Source organism: Protopterus annectens, chromosome 16.part0 (genome assembly GCF_019279795.1).
Source record: "Protopterus annectens isolate FY-2018-M chromosome 16.part0, PAN1.0, whole genome shotgun sequence".
Taxonomy (NCBI): domain Eukaryota; kingdom Metazoa; phylum Chordata; order Ceratodontiformes; family Protopteridae; genus Protopterus; species Protopterus annectens.
In genome coordinates, this window is record NC_056750.1 from 499,470,299 (window position 1) to 499,497,977 (window position 27,679).

Here is a 27,679-nt window from a genome sequence, read left to right on the forward strand (position 1 = left end):
AGTAAGAATCTACATACTGACTTATCCTAACTTATTCACAAAATTTGATGTCTGTCAAAACATCACTTCTGAAACAGCCCATGTATGTGATCCTACTTTCATGCAAGGGATTGCAAAGAAAGTACAGCTGTGTAAGGATATACCATAATAGTAGGTATACTATTTATCACTGTTGCAGTATTCCTTACTCTAGGGATATCCTGGCAATGGTAGCCATATGTCAAGCCAGCATACTAAAACCTGGGCCCTTCCAAGTGCAGTATGTCAGACGTAGGTCCTGCGTCTGAAGCATGAAGTACATAAGTGATGTAGAAGCATAAAATATTTTGAACTGAATTGTCCTAGAAGGATGGAAGCAACAGATGAATAAAAGAAAATGCACATTCCATTAAAAAGAACCCCCCCCTCGCCAGAGTAAACAAGAAAAACAACTGATGGAGGAGGGCAGAACACTGCAGAAGTGTTATATAGGACATCTACTATTATGGTAAGTTCTTACACAACTGTAATATATCTTTCCTTCGTCACTGTTTCAGTGTCCCTTGTTATAGGGCTAGTACTAAAGTTACTGTAAAGATTAGGAGGAGACCCCCCCCCCCCAAACAAAAAAAAAACATGGAGAATTGGACCTAGAATAAAACTGCTCTGGCCCTTGAAAATGCGTCCATTTTACAGAGCTTTGTAAAATTGTGCACAGAAGACCAAATGGCAGCTTCCAGAATGGATCTAGCATTGAGACTATGAGAAAAGCTCTTGGAAACAATTGAACTAGTAGAATGAGCTTGAACAGAAGTAGGAAGATGTTTCCCATGACAAGAGTAACCGAAGGAAATGGCTTTAGAAATCTAAGAAATGGTTTGTTGGGGAAACTGCAAAATCCAATTTCTTGTCCTGAAAAGAAAAAAAAAAATCTCATTTTCAACAATACTTTATAACAAATCATCAATTCCAGGGGAGTTTCTGAAAGTCAGACAAAAATGATTTAATAGGGGGTACACAATGGCATGTTTGGATAAAGCCGAGGACAGGATTTTGGGCACAAGTGGTGTGAGGGATGTAGGTAGAAGAACATTTGCAGGAAAACCCAAAAAGGATGAGGAGGGGGCTAGGCTGCTTTTTGTTTCTAAATTTTCCCTCCTAACAATGATGGTTAAAAAACTAGTGGATAGGTTTTGGCCTATCATTTGTGAGGATAATATTGGCCATTTGTTCCCAGACAGTGATTTTCTCCCACAGTAGTTTCTTTAATTTAAAGGAGTTGTTGAATCTAAGGAGACACTTGGTGAGAGGTGGCTGGAGGGGAAGCTCTGCATGTGGTAGATGTAAAATGTGTAGTAGGCTAAAAAACCTTAATAGAAATATGATAAATGTTAAATATATAGCGAGAGATAATTTTACCTGTAGGTCATGTGGGGTGGTATACATCCTCGGTTGTGGGTGTCCAGATGGTATGTGGGACAGACTAGGAGAATGGTTACAAATAGAATATTGGAACATCTAGGGGACATCAGAAATCATAGATTAGAGAGTCCCGTAGCCTACCACTTCCACATGGCCCATGGGTGTTCAGGAGCCAGTTTATTCTTTTGTGTCCTGGCTAAACCTTATTACACACAAGGGGAGGATTTTTTGAACAAACTCAATAAATTGGAAGCCAAATTTATTATTAACTTTAATACACTTCATCCTAGGGGCTTGAATCAGGAGCTTAATATGTGTGTGTGTGTGTGTGTGTGTGTGTGTGTGTGTGTGTGTGTGTGTATTAAAAGCATTTAACATACAATTTTGGTTTTGTATAAGTAGTTTGTAGGACTTTATTATTATAATATTTTTCTTTTTATACCTTATCCTCAGGTTTTGGATCATTAAATGCATTTATCTCACATGCATATATAGTTGTTAGGATCCTATTATTGTACTTGTGTTCCTATTTATATTCTGTATGTATCCTAGATTAAGTTGGTGTACTGTCACTTTAAATTGTTCTTACAGAACAAATGGAATTGGTTAATTAGGTCATTAGCACACAATTAAGTCATTTTGTAGCTTTATTTAAAGTCGTTACATTGGTGTTGAATTTTATTCCTGTTGAAGCCATCTTGGCCGAGGTACTAGGAAGCACCAATAAACGTTCCATTTTGGCTTAACAGGAGTTCGTATGGAGTGTCCTGGCTTTTCTTCATCCAGTTTTGTATAGCTTATTGTCTTTGGTGTGCTACTTGTTTTTCAAGAAAAAAAAGTGCTCAGATTTTTTCTAATATCTTTACTTTTATCCAGGTAGTACCCAAGTTGTATAGGCAAATCCAAAGAGTGGAGAATGCTCGCACTTTTATTTTGTGGAGAAGGGAAGATGGATAGGGTGATTTAAAAAATATCATTGACCACTTTTTGCATAAATGAAAGTTTGATTCCAAGAGGTACCAAGTTCTTGTGAAGAGCCTTCCAAAAAATGGAGAATGGACGTGGCAAAACCTGTCCTAGCCTTTGAAAACACATTTGTTTTGTAGTGCTTAGTAAGCATATACACAGAAGACCAGGTAGCAGCTTCCAAAATGGATCCAGCATTGAGACCCTTAAAGAAGCTCCAGAAGAGCCAAGTGTCCTTGTAGAATGAGCTTGACAAGTAGGAATCAATTGCATATGAAAAGAGTAGCAAAAGAAAATAGCTTTAAAAAGCCAAACCCAATTGCTTGTCTTTACAAAGAAAGATTTGATCAGATTTTCTAATGATGTAATTACACCCAAAGAGCTCGAAAAAACTGCAAAAGCCAAAAAGAGAAAAAACCGCTTTCAGAAATTAAATGGTTTCATCAGAAAAGTAAACACATCAACAAACCAACAAAGAAAGTCATCATTAATTAACCAGAGCATCAACTCAGAAAAAGATAGTTAATTGCTGAGCATCAAAGTTTTAACTACATTAACAATTTTTTTAATGCTTAAAAAGGGTAAGAATTTCTGTAGTATTGCTGCTTACAATTGAAAACGTGTCAAAATGCAATAATTGGGCTAATATTGTTTACTGTTTACTAAAACATAATTGAACAGTCATAAAAATAAAAGATATAAAACTATAAAAAATTACCTGTAACTAAAAAATCGAATAAAAACTAAAAATCAAAAATAATAAAAAAAATATCTAAATGTATTGTGAATGGTTTGAGAGTGACCTTCTCATTCAGACCATATTTGTATGCTTGCAGCCTAAGTATCCACTTATTTTCTATCTCCTCCTCTCTATTCTTCTATATCCCTATCCTATTCTTCCATTTTTATCCACTCTAAACACCTTAAATTATCCAGAGGTGGCAATCTCTCCAGCAATAAGGCCGGCTAAGGCATTGGTGGTGTTTTCTTTTTTATAGTGCTGTAACTCTAAGAGCATACATAAATACGCTCTTGCTCTTTTTCCTTATATGCGTAACGTTATTTAGTTGACACTGTGCCAAATATTTCACATCTGTGGTTTTACAATTGGCAAACCTCTTTTCCAACATACATGACGCATATAAGCTGATGTAAATGTAGCTTCCCTATGCTATATATCTACAAATGTTACATGTATCATGTATAATTAATACCAGTCACTTCTGACATGTGGGTGGTAAAATTCTCCATGAGTTCATATTACAGTATAGTACCTTCATCAAAGATTTCCTTCTGTTCTATATGCTATATTTATATTGTCACTCACACCATATTCCTAATCTTTCAATCCACCATTAGCAATATAATTACCTCTCCAATCAATTAATTCATTTATGTATTCCTGTTTGAAAATTAGAATAATTAACCTTTAACCACCTTTGTAATTAATTATATATACCTGTCCTATTATATGGAACCTAGTATTCAAAAAGGCAGTCCTCGGGTCCCCGGTCCTATGTGTGTATGTATGCATTTATGGCTTGGTTAAAAATTCCTCGGGCTTCTTTTCCCCTCTTACTAGCCCATCTATCGGCTTGCTGTGTTGTTTGTTTGCTGTGTGCTGTTGTGTTGTTTGTTAATCATGATGCCTTGGTTGTTTTTTTGGACTATGTTGGAATGTATGTGCCTGGGGTGCATACTGGACTGTGTAATAAACTATTCCTCCAGCAGGACCTTTCTGAATAACTCAGTATATATATCATTAATTGGTGGGTTTCATCTACATAACTCGATCCATATCCATGTGATTGTGTGAACATTCAAATAAAAAAAATTTGCATCATATATTTATATATATAACATTCTTGAACCGTCGCTCTGGTCCCCCAAATAATAAAACATCAAATCCACAAAACTACTTAAGTAAATTAAGATGCTCATTATTGTCAACCCGTTAGTAACATACATGTTGCTTCAACCAAAATGCCAACACCAAGTTACACAGGACAGGGGGGTACCCATAATGCCCCCCCTAAGAAGTAGGAAGTAGTCTCATTCAAGAATTAGAAGACATTGTTATCGCGTCCAGTCATAGCACTATAGTATCCAATAATATCACACTATGTTAGGTGATATAATTCAAGAGCAAACCTAACATATTCTGATACTATACTATACTATTTGTATAGTGAATAAATAAGGAACATCTAGCTTTAACATTACGCAAATAAATCATCCTTGTCTATATAGGTGTTAGCCTCATAAAGCTCTCTAAAAATGTTGGGTATCCTAAAGTATATGATAAGTGTTATGTTAAGTTTTGTACTATTATGTCTTAATTCTTTATATAAATATATATAGATAAGGCTCTGTCATTAGCCTTTACTCTTTGAGACAGTCATCATTGGAGGGTCTTGATTCCTTTGGATCTCGGAAGAGACCCTGTGATTGGGAACTAGGAACTAGTATATATATTTATATTTATAAGTGAATAATTTATACATTGCTCAACAAAGGGGCAGATTGCATCTTTGGTCAACTTAATTAACTTGTTTAGTGAACTGCCATCCAACGGGTGATAAGTGTCCCTATCTGATAACAGAAGCTCTATCTTGCTTCTATAACTCCCTCTATCCATCATGACAACGGCTCCCCCCTTGTCAGCTTTTCTAATTACAATACTATTCACCTCTGTAGCATTCTTCTGTAACTCTCTCTCATCATTGGTCAAAAAAAAAAAAAGGGTTTGTTGACATCATCTCTGTTATCTAACTCAAATCACTTTCACATCTTATGCCTCAAGCCAAAAGCCATAGGATGTTGTGGAGGCAAAAATGTAGATGGTTTCCTAAAGACATTAATATTGTATTATTACGCTTGTGCAAGTAGCCAAACAACACAACATTTTAAGGCCAATATTTCTCGTAAATAGTTTTATGTCTACTATAACATCAGCAACGTCAATGAACCCAGATGGTATAAAACTTAGGCATTAGATTTTCTAATATATTTACTCCTATCTAGGTAGTACCTGATCTCTATATTCAAATTCAAAAAATAGTGAATCCTCTCTCATTTTGTGGAGAAGGGAAGGAGGGAAGTTGGATTGTTTGATTCAAAGATACATCATTGACTACTTTGGGCATAAGTGAAGGTTTGGTTCTGAAACCCTGTCTCTGTGATAAAGTAGAAAAGGAGGAGCAGCCAGAATAGCCTGAAAGTCAAACTTTTGGTAGAAGTTAAGGCCACCAACAAAAACAGTTTTCCAGGTACACAGGAAGTAGCTGCTGATTCAAAAGGTGGTTATGCCAATTTTTCAAGAATACATTTCAGGTCTCAAAAAAGGAAGAATGGGTTTTCTCAAAGGCCTATGAAGGATACTTTTTTGAAACTGACCTCAAAACTAGGCGAAAGTGGTGGATCTAGAGGAAGATGCTCAGAAATGGCTGACGACAAAGTTTAACAGAAGAGTATGCCAGACCAGAATACAGCAGCTCACATAAATCTGAAAGAAGAGTAGGAATACCCACCAAAAGAGGGTCTTGTTCAGTGTCATGATACCAAGAGTAAAATATTTTCCACTTAGCCCACCAAGAGAAAATCTTATGCAGTTTTCTTCTCTTCTGTAAAACCCAAAGCACCAAAAATGGTGCCTAAAAGTAATCAAAAACCTGTCACTCAGAGAGTAGACTGTAGGGTGAGAAGCCAGAGGGTGAATTACAGACCCCATGTCCTATGCAGGTAGATCCATTCTGTGAAGTAACTTGTGATAGCTTCTGACAAGGGAAAAAAGAAGGGGAAACCAATGCTGTCTAGGCTGAAAAGGAGTCACCAACAAGATTTTGGGTCTGTCCAACATGATGCTGTGTAGGACCTTTGGCAGCAGAGGAAGAGGGGGAAATATAAACAGAAACATTCCTTTTAGAGTAAGATATGGTATTCAGTTTCCAAACCAGAGGACTTGGCAGTCTAGAACAAAACTTGGGGCAATGTGTCTTAAGGGAGGCAAATAAATCTGAGGAGTACCCTACCGATGAACAATGTCTAGGAAAGCCTTTCTGTGAAACCTCATATCTTTGTGAAGATCTGCTCAGACTGTCTGCTATGACATTCTTTTCTTAGGAAATAAAGACTTCCTGAAGAATCAACTGATGGCATATGACGATGTCCCATGCTATGAGGGCTAGTCTGCAAAGGTGGTAAGACTCCCCCTGGTTTATGTACAGCTTAACAGTGGTGGTGTTGTCTGTAAAGACCCTGAATGGACTTGGAGACCTGAGGTAGTGCAGGACCTAAAGATCCAGGAATAAAGCTTATATTTCCTTGACAATGATGTGCTCTTTTACCTCCTGAGGAGATCAGACCCCACAAATGCTGACATTGTTGGAACAAGCCCCCCAGACTAGATCTGAGTCATCTTTAAAGGAGTCCTGAGTGGGGGGGGGTACCAGAAAAGGAAGACCTGGCTTTAGAGAGATCCATTTGATCCACCAACAAAATTCCTTTCTTAGGCATCAAGACAGAAATTCAGAAGTCCAGGAGATGGCAATGCTGAAGCTGAATTGTCTTCAGGTACCACTGAAACTTACTCGTATGGAGTCTGGCAAATGTAACTATAGGAATAGTGAATGGTATGAACCCCAGGCCTCTTAAAAGCTCTTTTGGAGAGGTCTCTTGCAAAGGAAGAATGTACTAAAAGAAGGCTGTCAAAAAGAGGATCTTGGGAGGAGGAAGAAAGCTGTCATAGTGAGTGATGAATTCCACAACCCATGAAAACCTGATCCTGAGAAGGTGTCAGGACTGGCTGACTTTAGATTTAGAGTGAAGCCTACACTGAAAAGCAAAATCATGGTGAACTCCAAGTCCTGCAGGACAGCCTGCTGAGAAGGAGCTTGAACAAGAAAGTCATCCAGGTAAGAAAATAACTGAATACCATGACAGGGGTAGACATTTGGTAAATGCCCTTGGGGCTGTAGAAAGACAAAATTGCAAAGCTGATAACTGATAATGTAAAGCATATTCAGAGAACTGTAAAAAGATCCTGAGAAGAGGATAAATATGAATCTGGTGATGAGCATCCTTCAAGTCCAGAAAAATCAGAAAGACCTGAGGTAGAAGCACTGGAAATAAGAGACTGAAGAGTCAACATTTTGAAAGAGGGAACTTTTCAGAAAAGTGTTGAGAATGGAGAAGCTAGAAAGGGTCTCAGAAAGCCCTCCTTCCTGCAAACTAAAAACATCCTGGAATAGAAATTCTTGCCCTTCTAGCAAGGAGGCAATGCCTGGATAGTACTTGAGTCAAAAGAGTAGGTTGAGAAATGCCTGAAAAGTGAGAAAGGGACTTTCACATTTTGTGGTAGCTGTTTTGAATTATTGACCAAACCCATTTGTCTGTTGTGATCATCTGACAAATCGGAAAAGACAGACAATCTCAGAAAAAGAGGAATCCAGCACAGGGAAGAGGAAAATAGTCAAAAGCAGGTTTGTCTTGAAAGGAAGATTTTTGCCACTTAGAGTCATGACTTAGGTTTTCTAAGAGCAACCCTTTTAGATGATATTTGGATGTTTATGTACAAAGGAACTTGCTTTGGAGGGATAGTTTGTTTGGTATATAGGAACAGGTTAAAGAAAAATCTGTTTAAAATGTTGCATGTCCTTACCTTTGTCTTGCAACATTTTAGAGAGATCTGCAACAGCAAAGGCAAAGAAATTCTGGGTATACAGAAGAAAATCTAATCATTTTGCCTCAACATCCTCTGCAAGAGACTGACTCCAAAGCCAGGAATACCATCTAAGTGACCTTAATGCAGCTGCCGTAGATGAAGCACCATCAAAGTTAAACTCCATTGAATGTCTATCTTGTTGAGAAACAACAATGAGCAAAGAAAGAGCTGGAGACTTTTTCCAGACTTGCACATGTCAACTCCTTGCAGCTGGAAAAGAATGGAAAGCACATATCTGGACATACGATTCTGAGAACTGATGGTCCTGAAAGTGAACACCTTCTTGCCGTATCTGTCCATGGCTTTATCTTTGTCATGTGGCAAGAGTTCAGAAGATGCAAGAATCTTAGCTGGCTTGTCATTTGAGAGGGAAATGACAGAAGGGTCTAATGATGAATTCTTATAAAGAAATGTCGGAGTCTCACAAACTTTATAAAGCCTGTCTGGCCTTTCAGGTGCAGGAAGCTGAGAATCTGGGGCTTGAGAAGCATATGTAAAGGTGTCAAACTGGACCTCAAGAGTAGGAGGCACTACAAAAGGTCTAGATGAATCCATCTGATGTAGAGCATATGTTTTTTTGAACATCAGATATCGGAGAACTCCCCCACTTAAAATGATTCATCATTGTAAAGATAGTAATCCATAAAGAATCAGTAAGAGAGTCCTGCTTATCAGAAGATGAAGCAAGAGGTGAATGAATCTCGGATGAATAAGTTCAACACTTCTTACCAGAATCTAAATTTTCTTTATCAGAAGTTGTCTCCCTAGTCCTTTTTGAAGCAGTTGCAGTAGAAAGAAGCCCTATAGAAGAAGGGACTGACAACCTTTGAGGTTTCAAAGCCATCAGGGCTTTAAAAAGACCTTGGGTAAAATCTTGCCACTTCTTTTGGGGGTCTTGCTGTTTCTTTTTAACAGCAACATCCACCCTGAAAAACATCAGAGGTTCTGAACCCTGGTGTACTCCTATTAAGGTACTTGGGATTTCTTCTCTTACTAAAATTTGTGGAATTCACCTTGGCTTTTCCCTAATTACAAGTGATCTATCCCCCTTCTCATTCTCCGTGAACATTGGTTCAGTCTCAGAGGGATCAGAGAGAGGAGGGAATGTTGAAAAGAAGATTAGTAAAGTAAAAGTTAAAAAATAAAAGTTGAAGTAATAGAATGCTTGCAAAGTGGATGATTTGGTGTAGATCCAACACAGGTTACATCACAGCATGATGGAATGAGTCCCCAAAGTAAGGAGAAACATGAAGATCATGAGACATGTGAAGAAGAAATACGGACATGGGAAAGAAAGAGAATTAATATGATGTAATATTTATGCAAATGAGAAAGCAAAACTAATCAATACAAAAAGAGCAGCACCAAAGATATTTAAAGAGAAATACAGATAAAGGAATCCCGACGTGGAAAATTTAATACAAAAAACTACGATGAAGAGGAAAAGTTGAAAATAAGATTAATAATGGAGAAGTTAAAGAAATAGAAACTGAGGTTATGGTGTACCTGCAAAGTGAAGGATTCAGTGTAGAAAGTCTAACTCAGAAAGCACCCTGTGGAATAAAGCAATAGACATCCAAATTGAGGAAAAAACAGTGGAATGGGAAGGAACTGGTCAGTTGCCATATGAAGATATTTTGGAGCCTTCCACAGGAAACCAGTATAAATATTCACTTGAAGCTGGACAGCAAGGGAAGGAACAGGAAACTGTGGCAACTCTGGCACAGTCCTTGATGAGGAGTGATAGGCTAATGAGTTCCCATATGATGGATGACACACGGTGAAGTTGAAGAGAAAGTGTTACGGTAAGATGGTATAGAACTTTCTATAGAATGCCCACAGAAAAGAGAGAACAAAAAATGTGCTCTCAGTTTAGAAGAAAATGAGCTAAGAGAAGCGTTGCTCGATTTTATAGAGATAGACATATTGAGATCAATGAAAGAAATATATTACAGAAGGTCAATAAAACCCAGAAAGTTAGAAGTTTGATAAAACAAATGAATACAGTAATTAGGACTGTCCATAGAGATCCACGCGATATAGCAGAAGTAAACAGGATAGATTACTGTGCAGTTAATTTATTAACAGATAAAATTCTACCACAAGAACACGTGGTAGTAAGGGAAAGGAAGGGGAGAAATTGAATGCCATCATGGAAGTATCGAATAGAGAAAACTATAAAACAAATTAAGACAAGCAGTGTCACTGTTAGAAGAGTACAGAAGAGGGGAAAAGATCAACAAAAATACTCCGAATGATAGATGCGATGAAAGCAATGCACAGTATTATAACAGATCAAGATGTATCATGTACTATCGCAAATACATTTATAAATATCAGCGCAGACAGAAAAACTTGGAATGTATACTGATAAATGTAAAGGAAAACTACAAAATAAGCAATTTATTGATGACCCCAAAATGTTTTATAGAAAATTGGGAAAACAGGTAAAAGGAATTGAGACACCACCAAAAAAAGAAGAAATAGATACATTTTGGAAAAGTATTTATGAAGATCTTGTGGAACACAACAGAGATGCTAAATGGATAGAAGTACTAAAATAAAGAATAAGATGTTCAAAGGTACAGGATATGAAATGGGATGAAGTAACAGCCATAGAAATTGAAACAAAGTTAAGACAAGCCTCTAATTGGAAAATCCAAGGCGAAGATGCAGTACCTAACTTCTGGTTAAAAGTATTAACATCTTTCCACAAAGATTTAACCATAAGTAAGAACTTATTTATATATGCACCCCGAACAGATACCAACCTGGCTAACAGGAAAAACAATGCTCCTACTTAAGAGTAACCTGCAAGCTACCCTAAAAATTATAGACCAATAACTTGCTGTCTGACAACGAACAAGGTATACATTTGGAACTGATGCCATCCAAGTTTGTAGTCATTTAAAAGAAAACTCAATTATGGCAATAGAACAAAAGGACAATAAAAGAAAGTCCTATGGAACAAAGGATCATTAGTTGTAAGTCATAGTGGGGAACTTTAAAAAGGAAAAAAGTCTAAGTATGGTATGGATTGACTTCAAAAAAAGCATTTGATAGTATCCCGCATTCATGGATGAGTGCTTAAAAATGTATAAGATACACCATATACTGATAAACTTCATCACAGAGACCATGAAACAGTGGCAAATCACTTTGCAGTCAAGCCATGATAAAGGACAAATTATTATTCCAGGGATACAAATCCAAAGGGGGATATTCCAGGGTGACTCTGTCACAGTTGCTCTTTTGCCTTGCCCTTAACCCACTATGCTGTCTGCTTAACGGATTAGGTCATTGTTATAATTTGGCTCCCAGAAAGCAACCAAGTGTAAAGACTTATCTTCTCCTTGTCGGATGAGGAACTGAAAACACAAATGCAAGTAGTCAAAACTTTTTCAGATGATACAAGAATATCATTTGGTCTTGATAAATGTGCAAATGCAACCTTTAAAGCAGGAAAGCTGCAGCACCATAGAAAACATCAGTTTGGGACAAGAATGTGATAAAAAAACTTGAGCAAGAGGGAGTGTATACATACTTGGGAATTGATGAAGGATCAACAATAAAACCTGAACAAATGTGGATAAAACTTGGTAAGGAATATTTTAGAAGACCTAAATTAATCCTGAAAACAAAGTTGACATCTAGGAACAAAATTCAAGCTATAAACCAATTAGCTCATCCTGTCGTAACTTAGTTTTGGAGTGATTGACTAGCCCCAAAAGGGGTTGGATAGATTAGACAGTAAAACAAGAAGAATGCTTCATGCTCCTCAAATGATTTATAAAAATCAAGTGCATACCAAGATTATATATTCCCTGTTCCAAAGGAGGTATGTGCCTACTTGAAATTGATTACATGCATAGATCTGCAGTTGTGGGACTGCATACATATCTGCTGACCTCACAAGACCAAAATACAGTGAAAGTTTTGAAACACAACGAGACTAAATCTAATAACTTCCATTCTTAGGCAGAAGCATATCTGCATCAAGCGGGAATAAAAATAAAACCAAAAGTAGATAAAAATCAGACAGCAACTGAATATGCCAAAAAAACAAAAGAAAGAATATAAGGTGAATGATCAGATGAGAAAGCAAGAAATGGAAAATGCATAAATATAGTTGCTAGCATAGAAAACTCCTGGAAGATCCTCATGTTGATGAGGATCGAAAAAGGCATGGTTAAGGAGAGGTGAATTCAAACCAAAATATGAAAGGTTAATATCGGTGGCACAAGATAGTGGGCTTACATACACATTGGTTTACAAAATCCGTTGAACACATGGGAGAAGCAGACCAATGTAGGTTTTGTAAAACAGAATTGGTCGCACACCTTGTTGCTGGTTGTGATATACTAATGGCAGAAGGAGTGTATACTGAAAGGTATAATAATGCAGCAAGACTGTTGCACAGGGGGTTGTGCAAACATTATAAAATTGAATAAGCTGAAAAATGCTGGAAACATGAGCCACAAAGCATCATAGAAAACCAGCAGTTCAAAAAATAGATGCAAGAAAACCAGATATAGTGGTCTCTGAAAAAAAGACAAAAGTAGCATTGATAGTTGAAATTTCTACGTCCACTGACTACAGTGTCTTGCATACAGAGAGAGACAAAGTCATAAAATATCAGGATTTGCAGGCAGAAATGAGAGCAATGTGGAAGAAAGATACCCAGACAGTTCCAATAGTAGTAGGAGTAACGGGTTCTTATAAAAAGAATCTATAATCTTATTTAGATAGGTTACCGACGCATGTAACTCCGTACGAATTGCAGGAGTTGTCATTACTGGGCCCATATCGGCTTCTATCACGGTGGTTTTAGGAAGGGCAGGCATCTGAATATGAAGGTCTGTGGTCTCCCTCAGACAGAACACAGATATCTGGTAGAGAATGGACAGCAGAAGTGTCTAAAACCAATTTTGTTGACTTCATCAAAGTTAGCCGGATGTCCGGGTGTGAAGATTCCAAAGCCATACTGTCTTGAACAAGGATTTTAAGGTTCTCATTTTACAAGTAGACTGAGATGAAGAAAATATGGCTGCATAGGGTCTTGGGAACAAAGGCCTGGCAAAAAGAACACCCTTTATTGATGTGTTCCGCACCAAACAAAAAAGGCACTTATTGTGCCTGTCCTTATGGGGAATCTACCTGACACAATTACATTTTCTCTCTTCGAATGACATGTACCTATAATGAAAAAGTTAAAATTAATGGAAAAGTCTCAAATGGGTTACCTATCTGCCCAAGGCTTAGTGAACTGTACCTAGATGAAAGACCTACAGACTGAATACAAAATGCTGTATTTATACTTCTGGTGAAGAAGTTCTGAGAGTTTTGTGATCGTACATCACCTATGTACCTTACAATTCAGATGTAGGACATGTGACTGATGTATAGGGTTGAAAGGGCCTTTGCTTTGGTATGCTGTTTGGATCAGTATATCCCTATAGTATGGAATACTGCAAAGTTCATAGGCTGATACTAGGCTATTGGCCCTAGGGCCTATACAAGCCTAGCCATAACAATTCCCTGACTATTTCTTCCCACACTATTTACTTCCCTGGACCCCTGTCTAGCAGGGATTAAGGAAAGTGATTAAGGAAAGACATCCTATATTTTCTGTCTAGGACTAGAACGTAATTTATTTTCTGTGCAGATACACCCATCAAGAACTACATATTTACAGGCAAGATTCAGGAAGAAGCCAACTTTATAACCTTCATAGCTGTTACAAGGCAATTTAGTCTCATGACCATTAAGGTCTTGCCAATATTAACCTTCAAGATATATCCTCTTTCTTAAAGGTTAGGTCAGTCAGTCCTGGAGTAAACTTATGGCCACTCTTGCAATCATCGAGGTTCTGTCTGAAAGATGATGTATTGCACTACTTTTTCCAGAAATGGGGAATGTGTTACATTATGAGGCTTGCTATTCATTGCGTTCTGCTTATCTGCTGGTAAATGTTTAGTTTTCCCGTTCTGGTGTAGTTTACTAGAAGAGTTGTAGAGATGCAGGGATTAAATATAACAGGGTTTCTAATTGCAGGTAGGCAAGGCGATAGACTGGCATTTACAAGTCTCTAAGATACTGAGTAAAGTGATATAGTTTCTATCCTCTCTTGGTAGCTCAGGGTCTTTAAGCCCATAATCATCTTAGTTATATGCCTTTGGGAATTCTATAGTTTGATATATCTGTTATGGTAAATTATATAGAACATTGTACTCATTGATTGGTCCAGTCCATGCTGAATGCAGTGGAACAATGAATTCTTTAGGGATGGATGATTTATCCTTGGCCATCATGTTGTGCCAAGTGGAACAGCTTTCTGTCTACAGCTGCTATATGATGAATGAAGGAGAGGAATTTTTTAAACACTTATTAAATTATCACTTAAGGCATAGGCAAGTGTACATTTATATAAAATCAAACAATATTAACATGTTCACTGTTAGAAATACTATACATCGCATATATTTGTACAATTATCAATCCAACATTATGTAAATTGTTAAATTTCTGCCTTCCTGTAAACCACACTTCTCCAAAACATTTTTCTGCATGCATTGTTCCCACGATTTCCATGTTTTTCTTTGTAATTTACTCCTGCCCTCTTTTAGATCACACTTCCAGTTCTTTTCTCTGTTACAGTACTCACTGCTTCGAATATAGTTGATTCAGATTTTAATTTCCATTTTATAGTAACTGTTTTTTGTCTGCCACCAGAATTAAACTTAACAAGGCCTTACTCTATACCCATGGAATTCAGATCATGTATCCGAGCTCAAAATATCAAACCTATTTGCTCATCCAATATTTGCGACCGAGTACTCTGTAGGGAATTAAGTCTGCCAATTAATTGCACTCTCAAAACAGTTCCCAGTTACCTCTCTCTTCCTCATCATATCTCTAACATTTTCCATCTATCTGAGGAAAAATTCTTTGGAGTCTGCTTAGGGTATAAAATGCCTATGCAAATGCTTCCAAGCAAAATAAAAATCCTAAATCATCTAGATTTTGCTGTATATATTGGCGGCATGCATATGTCCTCACATTGTTTCCTTGTGATTTGATTATCCAGTCTTTACTAACCTACTCTAATTCCTATTATAGGTTCATACTAGGCTATCTTCCCTAGGGCATTTATAAGCCTAGCCAGAGTGTGTTTGGCTTTCGCCACCCATTTTAAATTAATTTTGCTATGCCCTTTTTCGAGGTTAGTATACTGTGTCTCTGTCTAACAGTGACACAGAAGTGATACCCGGAGTAAACCTATGATCTCCCATCCACTCATCAAGATTCCTCTTGAAGAGAGTCAATGAGGGACTCTGCCTAACCTGGACTGGGATTTTATTCCAGAGTGAAGGGAGCCTCTGGGTTATGAATCTGTCCCTCCAGCATGTCCTATTTATTTCAGTGCTGAGGTTCAAGTCTCTCGAGCACGTAGCTCGATGGGATTTGGATTTTCTGAGGTGCAGCATGTCCATTAATTCCGGGTTGGACATGGCTTTATACATCAGGCACAGATCGCCTCTGAGCAGGTGGTATGCCACTGAGTAGAGCTGGAGTTTCTTTAACCGGGCAGCATATGGCATCTGTTTGAGCCCTTTGATCCTCTTGGTGAGGTACTTTTGGGGTCTTTCCAGTTGCTGCAGGTGTCTGGTAAGGTACATCCCAAAAGGGGCATTGTACTCAATTATGGGCCTGATGAGGGATGAGTAAAGAGGCACGATGACCTCCCCTGATCTAGATGTGAATCCCTTCATGATTAGGTGGGCTATATAAAATGTTCTTCTAACCACTTTGGCCACATGGTTGTCAAATGAGAGATTGCTATCAACTTGGGTCCCCAGGTCCCTAATTACTTCTTCTGTACTTAATGGATTACCACCTATGTGGTAATTTGTGGGCACTTTGTTTTTGCCAAAGGGGATGACTATACACTTTTTGTCGTTTAGCTTGAGGCCATGGCTTTGGCACCAGTTGTCTGTTTCTATGAGGCCCTTTTGGAGGATGCTTGTGTCAGCTGGAGAGTCTATTATGGCTCCCAGTTTGCAGTCATCTGTGAACTTGTTCAGCCACAGTCCTTCCGTGTTGGCCTGTACCTCCGAGAAATATATACCGAACAAGAGAGGTCCCAGGACTGAGCCTTGTGGGATGCCACTTGTAACTGGTTTGGAGTCTGACATGGCTCCAGCAATTCTAACCATGTGGGTTCTGTCCTTGAGCCAGTTTGCAACCCATCTAGTGACATAGGGGTTTATATTTAAGCTGGTGAGCTTATCTATAATGCCCGAGTGGGGTATTGTATCGAAGGGTTTTGCGAGGTCCAGGTAGGCTGTGTGGACCACCTTCCCCTCGTCAATGGCCTTGGTGACCATTTCAAAGAAATCAACCAGGTTTAAGAGGCCCGATCTGCCCTTAACAAAGCCGAAGTGGGTAGGATCCAGTGTCTGTACGTCCCCAATATCTTTATTTATGAGATCCATGATGATCCTTTCCATAGCTTTGCAGACCAAGCTAGTCAGGCTTATGGGGCGATAGTTTTCAGGATCCGTTGAGGCACCACCTTTGTGGAGAGGGACCACTGTTTGCTTTACGCCACTCTTTGGGTACATATCCTGTAGTAAGGCTGAGATTGAACAGTAGTTTTATGTTTGGGTTTAGCTCTTCTTGGAGTTCATGTAGGACTCAGCCCGGGACGCCGTCTGGTCCCATTGATGCTGTGTTTTTTGCTTTGGAGAGGGCGGCTCTTACCTGAGCATCTGAAATGTCAGGGGGGCAGCACTCTGCTGGGATAGATATTTGCCCTTTTGGTGGGAGGGGGAGAAGTTTGCTGAACCTGTCAGCTAGGATGTTGGCAATGTCTGTGGGTTCGTTGTATTTTTTGTCATTTTGGACTAATTCTGAGCATATCTGGGAATTCCCACCCAGGTTCCTAACATAACTAAAGAAAGCCTTGTGATTATCCTTAAGTGTCCTGTGCAATTTTTCTCTCGAAGCTGGCCTTAGACGATTTTATGAGTGCCCGTAGTTTTTTGCTAATACTGATCAGAGATGCCTTCCCTTTTTGGGATTTTGCTCTATCATGTAGTAGCTTCCTACTTCTATTGTATAGTTTGTTTATAGCTGGGGTCCACCAGACAGGACGTCTGCCTTTGGAGGATTGGATCTTGGTTTTATTTGGGATTGCATGATCCATGCATTCCTGGAGGTGTTCATAGAATGCGTTTATAAAGGATTTTATGGTCTGGGCCGTATTTTCCACAGGCCCGGGGGCTTTGAAGGATTCCACCTCTGTTTTGAGGAGTGTGAAATTTGCTTTAGAGAAGTTTTTCACTGTGGTTTTCTCGGCAGGGGGTGGGGTCGGGATGTGAATATCCAGTGAGATTAGTTTATGGTCTGATCTTACCAGTGAGAGATACACTTCTGGTCTGGAGCATAGAGTCCCCATGCTGGTGATGATTAGGTCCAGTATGTTTTCCCCTCTTGTGGGAGTGGTAACAAGTTGTTCCATAGCATCTGAGTTTATAAATTCTAGGAACCTTTGGGCTAGGGTGTTGGAGCTAGAGTAATGCTCCCAGTCTGTTTGGGTAGTTGAAGTCGCCCAATATAATGGTGTTTGGAGAGAACTTCATATTTTCCAGTGTTCTCAGGAAGGCCGAGTGGGGTTCCTGGGTTTGGGAGGGTGGTCTGTAGCAGGCTATAAACTGGAAGGCAGTTTTACCCACTGTCAGTTGCACATGGATAGTCTCTGATGCTTCATGCTGTGCCACCAACCTGGAGATGTGGGTATCTTTGACGAATATTGATACTCCCCCTCCTTTTGTGGTTCGGTCCAAGTTTTGGGTCCGAAAAGCATGGTATGAGGTATAACCTGGTAGTGCTGGGGTGCTCTTGGGAGCCTTGAACCAGGTTTCTGTTACTGCACAGATATTGATGTTCTCCATGCTAAGGAGAGTTTCGAGTGCATGCATCTTGAAGTTTAGACTTCTGGCGTTGAGTAGCATTACTCTTAGTTTCTTATCCCTTGTGATACCTATGGAGGTGTGTTTGTCTTTTGAGCCTTGCCTAAAAAAGGCACTATGGGGGTAGCAAGAGCCTTTGCCAGTATCCGAAAGCCCAGGCGTGACAGGTGCAAGCCATCCCTAGCAAAGCATCGTGGCTTGTCGAGCATGTCATCCCAGGCTGACAGGCATTGGATCCCCTTTGAATGACACCAATACTTAAGCCAATTGTTGAAATTGATCATCTTGTCTTCATATTTGTGGCATCATTCTTGGTGAGGGTAAGATGCTACTCAAGGTCAGGGTCATATCGGCCTGGGCTACATGCTCAGAGAGCTCCTCTATGTCTCTTTTCATGTAGTCCAGGGAGGTACATCTCAGGTCATTCACACCAGCATGGACAATGACTGAGTCATATTTGTACTTGCCTTGGAGTGACCTGAGTGCTTGTGTTATGTGGCAGATCCTAGCGCTCGACAGGCAGCTCACCATGACCTTCTCCTTGTTCAGCCTGGTGAGCGGGACGTCAGTGTGCCTGATGATAGAGTCACCTATTACAAGTGTATCAGGTGTGTTGTTTAGCCTTAAGGGCTGTGACTGTTTGGCACACTAGTTTTGTGAGCAATGTATTGCACGTGTTTTGTTTTGGGGTAGCGGTTGCTTGGGTGTCTGCTTTGGAGGTCTCTGCTGCTTAGGCAGATTTTTATTTAGAGCCTCCGAGTATGTTTTTGTGTTTGGTTTGCTGTCGTGGTAGGTCTATGTGAGACTGGAATTGTAGTGAGTGTGGTTTCCTTCTCCTCCTGACTGGTTACGCCAGTACTGAGTTGAGAGAGCTTAGCCTCCAGTTTGGCTATATGGTTGCATCTCTCACATGTTGGAATTTGTTGGGAGGAGGAGAGGGTTGTCTGTGTACATGAGGCAGTTGTAACATTGCCTCAAGATTCCCAGATTCACCAGCTGGACCGGAGAGGAGATTGACAACTGACCTTTGGACATGCTAGAATAGTATTGGGAATTCCTTTATAATTGAAAAAAGGGCCAATGGGAACAAGGTACTCAAGGGGAGTTTGTGAGGGTGTAGTGCTTTTAATTTTTTAGTGCTGACTTAGTGAGCAAGTGCCAGGTAACTTAAATGCAAAACCGACAAACAGTAACTTTCTTTCAAGTGAAACAAGGAAATAAGTACAGTAAGCAATGCAGATATCACTAGGGATCCACAGAAGTGCTGAAAAGCCGTATTTTAGGTGAAATTAGCATTTCAGGGAAATAACAAGCATACAAACAAAGCTAGATTCAGCAGGCTTGGAACTAGTCTATGCTACAGCAAACAAGGTGTACCAATTTCAGTAAGAAACAGTTCAAATATGCAGGCACTATAAGCCTTTAACCAGAAATTCCCAGCTCAGAAGGGCAGAGTCCAGCCTCTCCTCCCACAAGAGTGCAGACCATGAACCTTCTTAATGTAAAATAACTGGCCTGAAGCCCAAGTGCTTAAACCAGAACCAATACACTTTTAGAATAACAGACACTGAGCCCCCAATCAGCAGTTCCCAACTTAGAAGGATGTAAGCTACCTGTCCTGCCACCATAGTGCAGGCCACAAACCTTCCTAATGTAAAACAACTGATCTGAAGCCCAAGTGCTTAATCCAAAAGACTTAGAATGATAGCTACACTTTAATCAAATTACTACCAAGCAGTAATAAATACAATTGAATACTTTAAAGAATGTCTGGATTAGTGCTGAAGTTATACAAACAAAGCTAGATTCAGCAGGCCTGGATCTAGTCTATGCTACAGCAAACAAGGTGTACCAATTTCAGTAAGAAGCAGTTCAAATATGCAGGCACTATAAGCCTTTAACCAGAAATTCCCAGCTCAGAAGGGCAGAGTCCAGCCTCTCCTCCCACAAGAGTGCAGACCACGAACCCTCTTAATGTAAAATAACTGGTCTGAAGCCCAAGTGCTTAAACTAAAAGGCTTAGAATGAGTTACACCAAGCAGTAATAAATACAATTGAGTACTTTTAAGATGACGCAAAAGCAAAATAAAGTAGGAAGAAACACAAATACAGTAAAAGCAGATCAAATTTTTTTTTTTTTTTTTTTTTAGTGGAAAGAGAGAAAGGAGCAGCAGAAACTAAGCTGATTGGCCTTCTCAAATGTTCTCCCTGTACTGGGTAGAATGTGGTAATGACACTAGACTGGGAGGAGGGTCCCAGATCAAATTTACACTAGGGGTGGGCAACTGCAAAGCCACCAACTATAAAAACACTATACCAACAGGGAGGGAAGGTGGGAAACAAACTGCAGAAATGTTTCTCACAGCTGAAAAGCAGCAGTGAGCCTTTAAATGAAAGTTTTAAACAGCTAAAGGAGTCTGTAGAAAAAGAGTTATGCAGTATGTTATATGCCCTACTAATTATCCCCTTATAAACACCAGCTTCTGTTCTAGATTCAACTAAAAATGTTACCAGTGAATTTCTATCACTTAGTATTCCCTTATCCTTTTTGTTTGGCTATAATCTGGTATTAGCTCCTGATAGGGAAGGCAGTCTATGGCCTGCAGTTCAAAAGTCATCTTAGCCTCTTCTCATTCTATTACCTTTCCCTCTCCAGTTATTTGCTCCCAATACGTTGGTTCCTTTGCCAGTTGACTCCAGTAAAATTTCAGCCCCCTTTTGTTCATTCTCTGTACCCTTAATTGCAGTCTTTTCTGTCGGCAGAATCTTCATTCCCATGTTGGCTTACTACTTAGAATACTTTCTTCTACTTTATGAATAGAATAATCTGTATGGCTACTGTTCTCCTCAAGAATCTGCATCCAAAATCTCACTCCCTCCTTATTTCTTGATAATCCCTTTCCACTTTGAATTATAGCTTTCTGCTTGTGTTATGTATGTGTGCCTTAACTGTGTAGCTCTAAAATCCATGCATCCATCTAGTCACAACCCCTTTTTCCCATTTTTGCACATGGGGTTGGGCTGTCACTTCAACAGTGACAATCATGTAGAGCCAAGGTTTACACTGCCAAGTGACTAGCCTTGCCACTATTGTTCTCCCACACCACACATTAGCATGCACTCACACCTGTGAATGTTTTAGTATCCAGTTACCCTACTGCATTTCTTTGGAATGTGAGAGTAAACCAGGGCACCTGTAGGAAACCCATACAAACACAGGGAGGACATGCATTGTACTGTCTCTAGATGAAACAAGTTGAATACCGCATCTGACATATATACAGATGGCTACCTTTTAGTGCGAGTTAACCTGTATATTGACGGCCAATGTGTTATGTTCTATTTAATTTTGTCTAAGCCTCATATCAGAAGGGTATATAGGAGCTGACTGTCTTTTGGGATGGGGAGGCATGCTGTATGTAAATATAGCAGCAACAGATTAAAAATTAAGGCAGAAATGGCCAGTCATATTTCAATCACAATTTAACCCAATGTGCAATACACAGAAAAGGAAGACTTATTTATTTATTTTTTTTTGGGGGGGGGGGGTATGGGGAAGATATGATTCCCAGATGTGATATATGTATCCTTCCAAGCATTTGTCTCATCACTTATTGTAAAGTGCATTTTGGTCATCTTTGATAATTGGTGTCAGTGGCGCAACAAGTAGCACACTTGCTTTTGGTAAAAAAGGCTGTATGTTCTACTTCCACACAAGGTAGATCAATTGCTGACACTGCACTGCAGCATAATGGGTGGTGGGGAGTGTTGCATTCCTGAGTGTGCTGTTATTTGGATGAGAAGTTAAACTAAGGTCCCATCTGCTTGAGTTGCCAAGTAGCTCAGGTGGATGTAAATGATCCCATGGGACCTATCAAAAAGAGGAGGGGTCCTTTATACACAAAAGAACTCTTATTTACAAAATATTTACAAATGTACACATATATAGATGCACATTTGTTTACACATATTCAAAATTTCCTTTACAGGTCTACTAAATTTTCATCCCTATTAGATCCCCCCACTCCTTTTCCATAACCACCATCTGATTATACTTAATATTGTTGCTAAAATCCATTTACCTTTAAACATAATTGCATTTATTTTTTCATTCCATATAACCCATATAACATAAAGTAACATCTATTTTTAACATATTCTATTCTTGTATATATTTAATCATATCCATGTTTATTTTATCCACTTATCTTTGAAAAAATCTTCTTTGCATAGTTTTCCCAATAATTTTTCCTCTTTTACATTTCAAGAATGCATGTTCCATAGTTTCTTCTTCTTGGCAATGTAAACATATTCTATTGCTTTTTATAGCATATTTCCTTTTTACTGGAAATTTATTTAACACCAGTCTCAAGAAAAAAATCTTGACAATCTACTTTTATTACACTATTTTTGCTTCTTATTTTTGTAGCTTTAAGTTTTTCATCTGTCAGATTTTCCCATGATTTTACATAATAATGCCTTTATCATTACATTCTTATATCATACTTATTTTCCACAAAAAAAAAATGTTTTTCTTGGTAACATTTTATTTTTTCATTTGTACAGTATTTTTTCTGTGTACTTTTATTATACCTCCAAATTTATCATACTTGTATTTATACAATTTCTACTTAACACTTTGTACAATTGTAATGAAGCAACATATACCACTGGGTTAATTAACCCTAAACCTCCTTTCTCTTTATTTACATACAAAACTTCTCATTTTACTGGATTTAATCTAGAACCCCATATTAATGAAAGATTGTCTGCAATAATTAATTTTCAAATACTTTTGGCAAAATACTCTTGCTAAGTATGCTGTTTTCCTCATCAGTACTGAATTTATCAAATAAGCCTTTTTATCTGAATAATTTATGTTTTCCAGAACAGACGGTTTGTTTTATTTGATGTGTTCTACTTTAATAAACCACTCAAACACCCAAAGACCTTTGACGACCTTTATTATAATCTTAATAAATAATAAAAACATGAAACTTTATTAAACACAACTTCAATTCCTTGTAAAGAAAACATCAAATAAATAACCATAAGGGCAGTGTAACCACTCACCCTTGGGATAAGCAGCGTTCCCCATTTGCTCACTTATCCTCGCACTTACAAGGCAGCATTCCACTGCTCAGCTTCTGCATCTCTTCCATCTAAACGAAGTCCAAAAGCATCTCCACCATCAGTCTTTCACCACCTCAAAATTATTCCACCAATTACCTGCCAGAGGGGGAACAAAAGAGGGGCAAGCCTGTCCTTCTCCACCGAAAATGCCATACATAACTGGATGGGCTGAGAGGGCAACCAGATCACACTAGATGTGACTCCCAACAGCCAAATCCCACCTCAGAAGCCTTCAAGACCCACTCCCCACCTTACCTCACTTCCTCCATTAGCCTCCAACCTATGTAACCCTTTCCTACCTAGTCACTTCAAATTCACTTACTACTAACCTTACCTGCTTCTTTCTTAAATCCAAGCCCCCACCTTTAAAGGTGTCCCGTGACAACTTTGTTCCAAACTTCATTTGTCATGTTCTACTTTAATAAACCACTCACACAAAGACCTTTCACAATCTTTATTATATAACTTAAATGATAACATGAAACTTTATTAAACACAATACAACTTCAATTCCTTGTAAAGAAAACCTCAAATAAATAACCATAAGGGCAGCATAACCACTCACCCTTGGAATAAGCAACATCCCTCATTTGCTCACTTATCCTCGCACTTACAAGCCCGTGTTCCACCACTTACCTTCAGCATCTCTTCACCAATCCAAACCATCAAGCCCAAAAGCATCTCCACCATAAGTCTTTCACCACCTCAAAATCCTTCTCCCAGTTATCTGCCAGAAGGAGAACAGAAGAGGGGCAAGCCTGTTCATTTCTGCCAACCAGCCCCATGGGCTGTTCCCCCTCGCACCTTAACCCCACTAATCAATCCCTCCAAAAATAACCCCAAATTTAAATTAAACAAATCGAGTCCAAATTCACTAAGATGAACCCCATCTGCCCTATATCACATGTGATCCTTGTCCTCAAACTGACTAGTCACACACCCATCCTCTTCAACTGTTTTGCCAGGGTAAAATTAACATTCCTACGAGCCCTCTGAAGTGCAGCAAGATTCTTTGCCTCCCTCCAAACTAACCTGGGAATAATTTCCAACCAAACCAGACAGACTGGTGGATAAAGCTTCCTTAAAGCTAAAAAAAATCTTCACAAAGATTATATACTAACTGTTCTTCGGAATCGCACCCAAATCATTCCCCGCTAAATGAATCAACAAAATTCGAGGCAACCCCATACTGGCTCTGTAACATCATAAATACCTGAAGTATCCAGTTACACACCGACCCTCTAATACCATGCCAGGTAATCTTCAATCTGAAATGCTGCAAGCCTAAATCCATGCCATTGGCTCTAACGACAGACCACCTAGCTGCCCAATAAATTAATGAATGGCCTAAAATGACCATCCTTTCCCCTAGGAAGAAAACAAAAATGAACCACAAAATAACCATACCAAACCTTATTTAATATAAATAAAAAATGCCTTAGATCCCCACCCCACCCTCTTAATGACTTCAATCAAACTGCCTCTTTTTGCTAGATCAGATGCTCTACCCATCTGTAAAGGATGAGTAGAAAATGTGTCCCCTTCTAAAGTAAACCCACACTGAGAAAGGGCCCTTCTCATGACTAAATTCAACTGCTCCCCTGTTAATGTTCTACCACCTACTGAAGTAAAAACTAACCCTTTTGTCCTACCCTCTCTAACCACACACAGTCTCCTTCCCCACACTACCAGACACATCAATACTGCCCTAACTTCCCCCAGAATTATAGATATCCCTTTCCCTTCTTCATCAGTTTCCAATGACCTCAACCTAATGTGCACAGCCCTTGGCAATATCAGCACATTATCCCACACAGATGAATCTAATAACTCTGACACATGGAAAGCTCCACAGTACAGCCATATACTTACCATACCCCATGTCATGTATTCCTCTGAGCTTCCAAATACTCTCCTTAAACCCTTTAACAACATTCTTAAAATCCCTGTAGTCACTGGCCATCTCCTATCCCTAGAAGGTCCTTCACTTCTACACCAACCTTTCAAAACACCCCCAACTGTCCATGACTTAGTCCAATTGTCTAACTTGGCCGCCTGAGCAAATGCACCATTTATTGCCAAAACCACCCTCGCTGATCTCACTGCCTTGCCCTGTATCCTCAGAATGGCTAAATAATGTAGCAATAAACTTTCCAATCGCACACACTCCTCTACCAGTAATTGCCTTACAAAACTATCAAAATCATACAATGCCCTACCATATGCTTTTCTGGTGGATACCACCCACGACTGCTGCACCAACCCACTGATCACTGCTGCCCAATCTGACAAATCTCATCTGGTACCACCATGGAGTTCCTTGCTGCTGTCTGAGCCACCTGCTGAAACCTGCAAAACTGAAAACGGGACAGGCTGTCGGCTATCTTGTTGTTCTTCCCCGGCACATGCACCCCTATAAAATTAAAATTAATCAACAGACTGTGGAACACTAACTTACAAAGAACCAATAGCAATTGTGCCAATTTAGCCATCTTCACCTGCATCACTCTCACTACTGCAATATTGTCTGAAATAAACACTACCCTCCTACCCCTCAAACAATCCAGCCCATACCACTGCTGCAGCCCAAATCAGCATAAGCTCCAGGAAGGCAATATCCTGCTTCCATTCCTCAGGCCAATGAGAAGGCCCTGGTACTGAAAACCATTGCCCCACAAAAAAACGCTCCCATACCCAGACCCCCAGCTGCATTTGTAAATGACTGTAAAATCCCCTGACCTACCCAGTCTGTCTGCCAAAATGCGATCCCATTATACTGCTGTAGAAACTGTGACTACAAAGCCAAGTCTTACCATGCTAACTTACTAACCCTTAACCTGTGATGCTTACTTTTAACTCCTTTCAATAAAAAAGCCACCAACCTACAAAACGTACGTCCAGGATGCACTAACTTGTAAGCAAAATTCAACAACTCCATGAAATCTCTCACCTGAGCCTTACTCTGGACGTCACCCACCTAATTTTCTCTTGTACACAAACCACCTTCTCCCTCTGCAAATGAAACAGACCTCAACCCGCATCCCCATTCAATCCCAGGAAATCTAACACCTTCACCGGGCCCTCCAGCTTATGCTTAGCTAGTGGCACTCCCAGAACCTCACACATCCCCACAAACTCTCACATCTCCACCTGTGCCCTTTCTTTCCCCTCACCCACTAGCAAGAAGTTATCTAGATAATGTACTGCTCTCTGCCCCTCCACACTCTATTGCCAGATCAAAAACAAGGCCATGCTGAACTTCTCAAAAGTGGAACAAGCCACTGCACATCCCATCTGCATAGCTGTATCAAAATAAACTATCCCCCACTACCATGCCCAATAATGGCCAATCCTCCTCCTGAATTGGCAACAGACGAAAGGCTGACACAATATCTGCCTTCACCAGCCAAGGGTTCACAAAACTTCTAATGATGCGGACCGCATCATCCAGGGATGCATATGTCACTCTAAACTCCTCCCCAGTATGAAATCATTAATAGAATTGCCTTCAGGGTAAGATAAATGATGTATCAAGTGAAACTCACCAGCCTCTTCTTGGGAACCAAACCCAAAGGTGACACTTTAAATTGAGTAAATGGTGGACTATCAAATGGCCCAGTCTACCTGCCTTGTACTCCTCCTCAATCAAAGATCTCAGGACATCCTCCCTCCCATGCACTGACTTCAAATTTTTTCCCACCTTACCATCACCCACTAACTTAACTTGATTGAAAATCCTCTCAAAAAACCCTCAATCAATTCCCCAGCCACTGCTAGCACCAGATAGTGTGCCTGCAAAACTTGGACCTTAATAGGTGAATGGATCCCCTGGACAACCCCTAGTTCTTCAAAAGGACCCCCCTATGGCCATGAAAATTGGCCCTGCCCTGTACCCCTTGCGGTCCCATAGGAGGCCCACTCCATCCTCTCTGACCCAGAAAGTAGGATGCTTGGCCCACAAACTGACCCTCACCCTTACCACATTGCATCACTGAATGTGCACACATATGCTTTGAACAAGCATGGGAGAATTTGCAACCTGTCCAAGAACATCTCCCTGCATTAAAATCAACATACCTCGACTCCCCTGTCTGTTGGATTACCCATTCTTTTAGCCAACCCAAAGTTGTCCATCATGGTGGGTAATCCGATATCAGGGTGTCTTAACTTCCCACCACATGGATTTGTCAACAGCCTTCCTTTTGCAGAACTTCTGATCATACCATAACCTTGCATTACCTGGCCGGATCCTTTGGGTCTCTTGTATGGTCAAAAAATAGGCTAGTAATGGCAGGGCCAAACAACTATCCCTCTCCAACCACACTGCCATATAATCAATAAAGCCCAAGACCCAATTTTCCCATGTCATCTGCCGAAACTTACCCACATGCCTGCGACCAATGCTGCCAAGGCTGAAGGTCCTTTCCCATTCACCGTCTCAGCTTCCATCAAATGCTGTACCCCACCCACATTAATTCAAAAA